The 6,769-nt window shown below is 47.7% G+C and overlaps 1 pseudogene; it reads left to right on the top strand.

The window, feature by feature from the left end:
- The first annotated feature begins 4,385 nt into the window (after positions 1-4,385).
- LOC124552856 lies at positions 4,386-4,503 on the top strand (annotated as a pseudogene).
- Positions 4,504-6,769: the final 2,266 nt, after the last annotated feature.

Below are 6,769 nucleotides of genomic sequence, written 5' to 3'. Positions count from 1 at the left end.
TTTGACTATCATCCCTTAGTGGAAGAGTGGGCAAGAAGATAACAAAGGGGTGTCCACAGGGCTCTGTCCTGGGGCCACTCTTTTGGGATATCAATATGGAGCCTCTCCTTGAGACCCTGGAGTGCTGTGCAGATGTGCTAGAGGTGATAGCTTACGCTGATGACCTCCTCCTGTTGGTTGGCGGTCGGAGCCGAGAGGAACTGGAACCAAAGATAAAGAGAACCATGACATTACTCTCACAGTGGTGCCATAGAACTAAGCAAGAAATAGCACCTAAAAATGCACTTATCTACTCCTAAAGGGCCAGTTGGTCAGAAACCCTACAGTTAGGATGGATGGCACGCCAGTTATACGTCGTCGAGAAGCTAGATACCTAGCGGTAATACTAGATGAAAAATGGAGCTTTGCCAGGCATATTGAGGCGACTACACATAGGGCAATAGAAGTGTTAAACAACCTCATCAACATCGGCCATAGACGATTTCATCTTCCACCAAATCTCATCAAGCTATATCATAAAACCATTCTCGTCTCCATCGTGGGCTATGGGTCCTGGGTCTGGGCCCACAGGCTCACGAGGGTCGTTCCTGCCATGGCCGTGAGGAGGGTGCAGCGGAACATGATACTTCGATCAGTGGGGGCATATAGAACGTCACCAGGGGGAGCATTACTGATACTCATGGGTCTATGCCCCCTCGATGTAAAAATCAGGGAACAGGCTGCATGGTACTGGGTGAAAAAGGGGAAAATTGAAAAAACTAGGGATGTTGTGGGGGTCAGAGTGGGGGATAAAATTACAATTAAAAGAAGGGGAATGGAACTTTGGCAGGAAATTTGGGATGGGGAAGAGACAGGAAGAAGAACGCACCAACTATTACCAAACGTTCAGGAAAGATTAGAGATGAAACATTTCCAGCCAAGTAAGCGACTGCTGCACTTCCTCACTGGGCATGGCCCGTACCCGGCATATCTTTGCCGGTTCGGGAAAAGAGCGACGCCGTCGTGTGACTGTGGTGCCGAAGTGGGCACACCGGATCATGTGGTCTACGAGTGTCCGCTTTTCGACGACGTTGCAGCTGACTTACGAAACTCATTGCCTAATACAGACACCTTTCATTAGGGACTCTACCACCTTCACCATCATTGATAAACTGGCTAGCGAGGTATCCGCCAAGATCCTAAGGGAATATAGAAGGGAGATCGAGTAGATAGGATCCAAAATTTTTGACATCACGCACCATCCCATTCCGCCAGGGTGCGTACTGGCCGACCGTCAACGACGATCGGGATCCGACGCATCCTGGACCAGGGGGAGGGTGCGACCATACCGGCTAAGACTGCAGCACACCAACTATGACTTATAATATTTATTATTATTATTATTATTGTAGAAGTAGATTGTAGAAAATTTTTTCTTAGACCTGCAGCGATTGTTGAAAGGCCAGCCCAGTGCCAGGGGCACGTCCACTGGAGTTAGCTCGGTGGGCATGGCCATAAAACAGTAGGTTTATATTACATACCGGCACACCTGTACCTCTGCAGGATGTAGTTCTCAGTAGTAAAGTAGATTAGAGTTGATAGTATGATAGACTAACAGTAAACCACATAGATACCTATAGATAATATAGATACCCGTAGTTCGAACTAACTTCCTGTAGCTAATATTAACAATATAATATAAAAGATACAGTAAATGCTGCTGAAATGTAATTTGTAGCTAAGTTCGACCCACTAATGATTTCAGGTGGTGGGTTAGTTACGTACACTCCTGGAAATGGAAAAAAGAACACATTGACACCGGTGTGTCAGACCCACCATACTTGCTCCGGACACTGCGAGAGGGCTGTACAAGCAATGATCACACGCACGGCACAGCGGACACACCAGGAACCGCGGTGTTGGCCGTCGAATGGCGCTAGCTGCGCAGCATTTGTGCACCGCCGCCGTCAGTGTCAGCCAGTTTGCCGTGGCATACGGAGCTCCATCGCAGTCTTTAACACTGGTAGCATGCCGCGACAGCGTGGACGTGAACCGCATGTGCAGTTGACGGACTTTGAGCGAGGCGGTATAGTGGGCATGCGGGAGGCCGGGTGGACGTACCGCCGAATTGCTCAACACGTGGGGCGTGTGGTCTCCACAGTACATCGATGTTGTCGCCAGTGGTCGGCGGAAGGTGCACGTGCCCGTCGACCTGGGACCGGACCGCAGCGACGCACGGATGCACGCCAAGACCGTACGACCCTACGCAGTGCCGTAGGGGACCGCACCGCCACTTCCCAGCAAATTAGGGACACTGTTGCTCCTGGGGTATCGGCGAGGACCATTCGCAACCGTCTCCATGAAGCTGGGCTACGGTCCCGCACACCGTTAGGCCGTCTTCCGCTCACGCCCCAACATCGTGCAGCCCGCCTCCAGTGGTGTCGCGACGGGCGTGAATGGAGGGACGAATGGAGACGTGTCGTCTTCAGCGATGAGAGTCGCTTCTGCCTTGGTGCCAATGATGGTCGTATGCGTGTTTGGCGCCGTGCAGGTGAGCGCCACAATCAGGACTGCATACGACCGAGGCACACAGGGCCAACACCCGGCATCATGGTGTGGGGAGCGATCTCCTACACTGGCCGTACACCACTGGTGATCGTCGAGGGGACACTGAATAGTGCACGGTACATCCAAACCGTCATTGGACCCATCGTTCTACCATTCCTAGACCGGCAAGGGAACTTGCTGTTCCAACAGGACAATGCACGTCCGCGTGTATCCCGTGCCACCCAACGTGCTCTAGAAGGTGTAAGTCAACTACCCTGGCCAGCAAGATCTCCGGATCTGTCCCCCATTGAGCATGTTTGGGACTGGATGAAGCGTCGTCTCACGCGGTCTGCACGTCCAGCACGAACGCTGGTCCAACTGAGGCGCCAGGTGGAAATGGCATGGCAAGCCGTTCCACAGGACTACATCCAGCATCTCTACGATCGTCTCCATGGGAGAATAGCAGCCTGCATTGCTGCGAAAGGTGGATATACACTGTACTAGTGCCGAAATTGTGCATGCTCTGTTGCCTGTGTCTATGTGCCTGTGGTTCTGTCAGTGTGATCATGTTATGTATCTGACCCCAGGAATGTGTCAATAAAGTTTCCCCTTCCTGGGACAATGAATTCATGGTGTTCTTATTTCAATTTCCAGGAGTGTATGATATTGGGTTTTGAAGAATAAAGTTTTCTTTTTTTTTTTTCAAAAAAAAAAAATGCTATGAGTGATTCAGTGGTTAGAAGATGGGTCAGACCGTTGAAGGAAGGATGTGATCAAGTGCACGATGAAGAACCAAGTGGACGCCCGTCTGTGGTTACTGATGAACTGGTTCACACAAGTGAAGAGAAGATTAAGCACAGCCATAAGTTTACACTTAGTGCCCTTGCAATGAAAGTTCGGCAAATCTAACGATCACTAATTCATGAAATTGTTACTGAAAAACTGAAATTTCAAAAACTTTGCTCACGCTGGGTACCCAAAATTCTTACAGAACAAGTCAAAAAACAACGGATGGGCACTGCACTTCAGTTTTTGACACGGTACAATGAAGAAGGCGATGGTTTTCTTTCTCGGATAATCACGGGGGTGGAGCTTGGGTAGCGTACGACACCCCTTTAACAAAACGGCAATCAGTGGAATGGAGGCACACTTCATCCCCAAAACTGTTAACCCTAAGCAAATCTTGACACCTCAAAAAATCACGGGCACACTTTTTTCGGACAGAAAAGGCATTTTGCTGATTGATTTCTTACCACGAGGTGAAACAGACAGTGCACATGGTTACTGGGAGATAAGAAATTGCGCGACGCAATACAGAACAAGCGCTGAGGATTACTGTCAAAAGGTGTTTTTTTTTTCTTTCACGATAATGCCCGACCTCACATGGCGAATGTGACGAAACAACTGTTGCGGGAATTTCACTGGGGCGCGTTTGATCATCCTCCGTGCAGTCTGGACCACGCTCCTAGCGACTTTCATCTCTTCTTACACCTAAAATCTGTCCTTGGTGAGCCGGGCGTTGTGGCTGAGCGGTTCTAGGCACTTCAGTCCGGAACCACGCGGCTGCTACGGTCGCAGGTTCGAATACTACCTCAGGCATGAATGTTTGTGATGTCCTTAGGTTAGTTAGGTTTAAGTAGTCTAGAGGACTGATGACCTCAGATGTTCTCCCATAATGCTTAGAGCCATTTGAACCATTTGTCCTTGGTGGTCAACACTTCAACGATGATGACTAGCTGAAAGAACATGTTACCACATGGTTGAACACACAGGTGGCAGCCTTCTATGAAGAAGGTATACAAAAACTATGCCACGCTATGACAAGTACCTACAAAATTTCGGAAACTATGTGGTAAAGTGGCAACGGCCTTGCCGAAGTGGATACACCGGTTCCCGTGAGATCACCGAAGTTAAGCGCTGTCGGGCGTGGCCGGCATTTGGATGGGTGACCATCCGGGCCGCCATGCGCTGTTGCCATTTTTCGGGGGCACTCAGCCTCGTGATGCCAAGAAAGCCATCATAATGATCGGGAGTGCGGTGTGCTGACCACACGCTCCTCCTATCTACATCCTCAGTTGAGGATGACACGGCGGTCGGTTGGTTTCGATGGGCGACTTGTAACCTGAAGACGGAGTGCTGTATGTAGAAAAGTAGTTTAACAGTTCTAGATTTTTGTGCAACAAATATTTTTTCTGTATCTGTACGTTTGTTTTATATAAGCAAACGGGACTTACTTTGTGGATAACACTCGTGCTTGTCATACATGGTAGTACATAACACTTTTTAGCACTGCACTGGATCCTTACCTTAAGCTGTGACATGGCTCACTGAAATATATAAACTCACTGACACTGTACGGTGTACAACAGATAATTGTAAAGATGGTTCTATGAACCCTCTTCCAGGCACTTAAATGTGATTTGCAGAGAGTCCGTGTATATGTAGCTGTGTATTGTATCTGTTTACACACAGAAATAACCACGAAGTTGAACATTAATCAACATAACTGCATTTTTGTTCAATTTAATACCAGTTTCCACTGTATAATAGGAACTGAGAAGCAATCATTAAAAGTAACAAAACATTTGACGTATAAGTTTTCTATGTATTGTACCACGTAAACCTATAAAAAATTATTACTGGTAAACCAACATCATGGCTACTGTTTCAGGGGCCTTAGTCTGGGTCTATAGCGTACTGACACTGCCCATAAATACCTACACAGTGATAAAAAATTAACTATCTTCTCTGTCTCGCTTCCAGCTAGAAATCCAGAGGGAAGGTTCGATATTGTAATAGTTGAAACTCTGGTCTGCCTTTCTTTTGCTTACATTTGTTTTCATCCACGTAATTTTTCACAGCACTATATAGTATGATTACATATCACAAAAACAGTAGACACACTCATAACAGTCTATTATAAAACTGAGCTACGGATGTTGACATACAGGGTGTTTCAAAAATGACCGGTATATTTGAAATGGCAATAAAAACTAAACGAGCAGCGATAGAAATACACCGTTTGTTGCAATATGCTTGGGACAACAGTACATTTTCAGGCGGACAAACTTTCGAAATTACAGTAGTTACAATTTTCAACAACAGATGGCGCTGAAAGCGATGTGAAAGATATAGAAGACAACGCAGTCTGTGGGTGCGCCATTCTGTACGTCGTCTTTCTGCTGTAAGCGTGTGCTGTTCACAACGTGCAAGTGTGCTGTGGACAACATGGTTTATTCCTTAGAACAGAGGATTTTTCTGGTGTTGGAATTCCACCGCCTAGAACACAGTGTTGTTGCAACAAGACGAAGTTTTCAACGGAGGTTTAATGTGACCAAAGGACCGAAAAGCGATACAATAAAGGATCTGTTTGAAAATTTTCAACGGACTGGGAACGTGACGGATGAACATGCTGGAAAGGTAGGGCGACCGCGTACGCAACCACAGAGGGCAACGCGCAGCTAGTGCAGCAGGTGATCCAACAGCGGCCTCGGGTTTCCGTTCGCCGTGTTGCAGCTGCGATCCAAATGACGCAAACGTCCACGTATCGTCTCATGCGCCAGAGTTTACACCTCTATCCATACAAAATTCAAATGCGGCAACCCCTCAGCGCCGCTACCATTGCTTCACGAGAGACATTCGCTAACGATATAGTGCACAGGATTGATGGCGGCGATATGCATGTGGGCAGCATTTGGTTTACTGACGAAGCTTATTTTTACCTGGACGGCTTCGTCAATAAACAGAACTGGCGCATATGGGGAACCGAAAAGCCCCATGTTGCAGTCCCATCGTCCCTGCATCCTCAAAAAGTACTGGTCTGGGCCGCCATTTCTTCCAGAGGAATCATTGGCCCATTTTTCAGATCCGAAACGATTACTGCATCTCGCTATCTGGACATTCTTCGTGAATTTGTGGCGGTACAAACTGCCTTAGACGACACTGCGAACACCTCGTGGTTTATGCAAGATGGTGCCCGGCCACATAGCACGGCCGACATCTTTAATTTCCTGAATGAATATTTCGATGATCGTGTGATTGCTTTGGGCTATCCGAAACATATAGGAGGCGGCGTGGATTGGCCTCCCTATTCGCCAGACATGAACCACTGTGACTTCTTTCTGTGGGGACACGTGAAAGACCAGGTGTACCGCCAGAATCCAGAAACAATTGAACAGCTGAAGCAGTACATCTCATCTGCATGTGAAGCCATTCCGCCAGACACGTTGTCAAAGGTTTCGGG

Source organism: Schistocerca americana, chromosome 10 (genome assembly GCF_021461395.2).
Source record: "Schistocerca americana isolate TAMUIC-IGC-003095 chromosome 10, iqSchAmer2.1, whole genome shotgun sequence".
In the NCBI taxonomy this organism is placed as follows: Eukaryota; Metazoa; Arthropoda; class Insecta; order Orthoptera; family Acrididae; genus Schistocerca; species Schistocerca americana.
The sequence above is the reverse complement of the archived record's forward strand: the minus strand, read 5'-3'. Positions and strand labels throughout refer to the sequence as shown.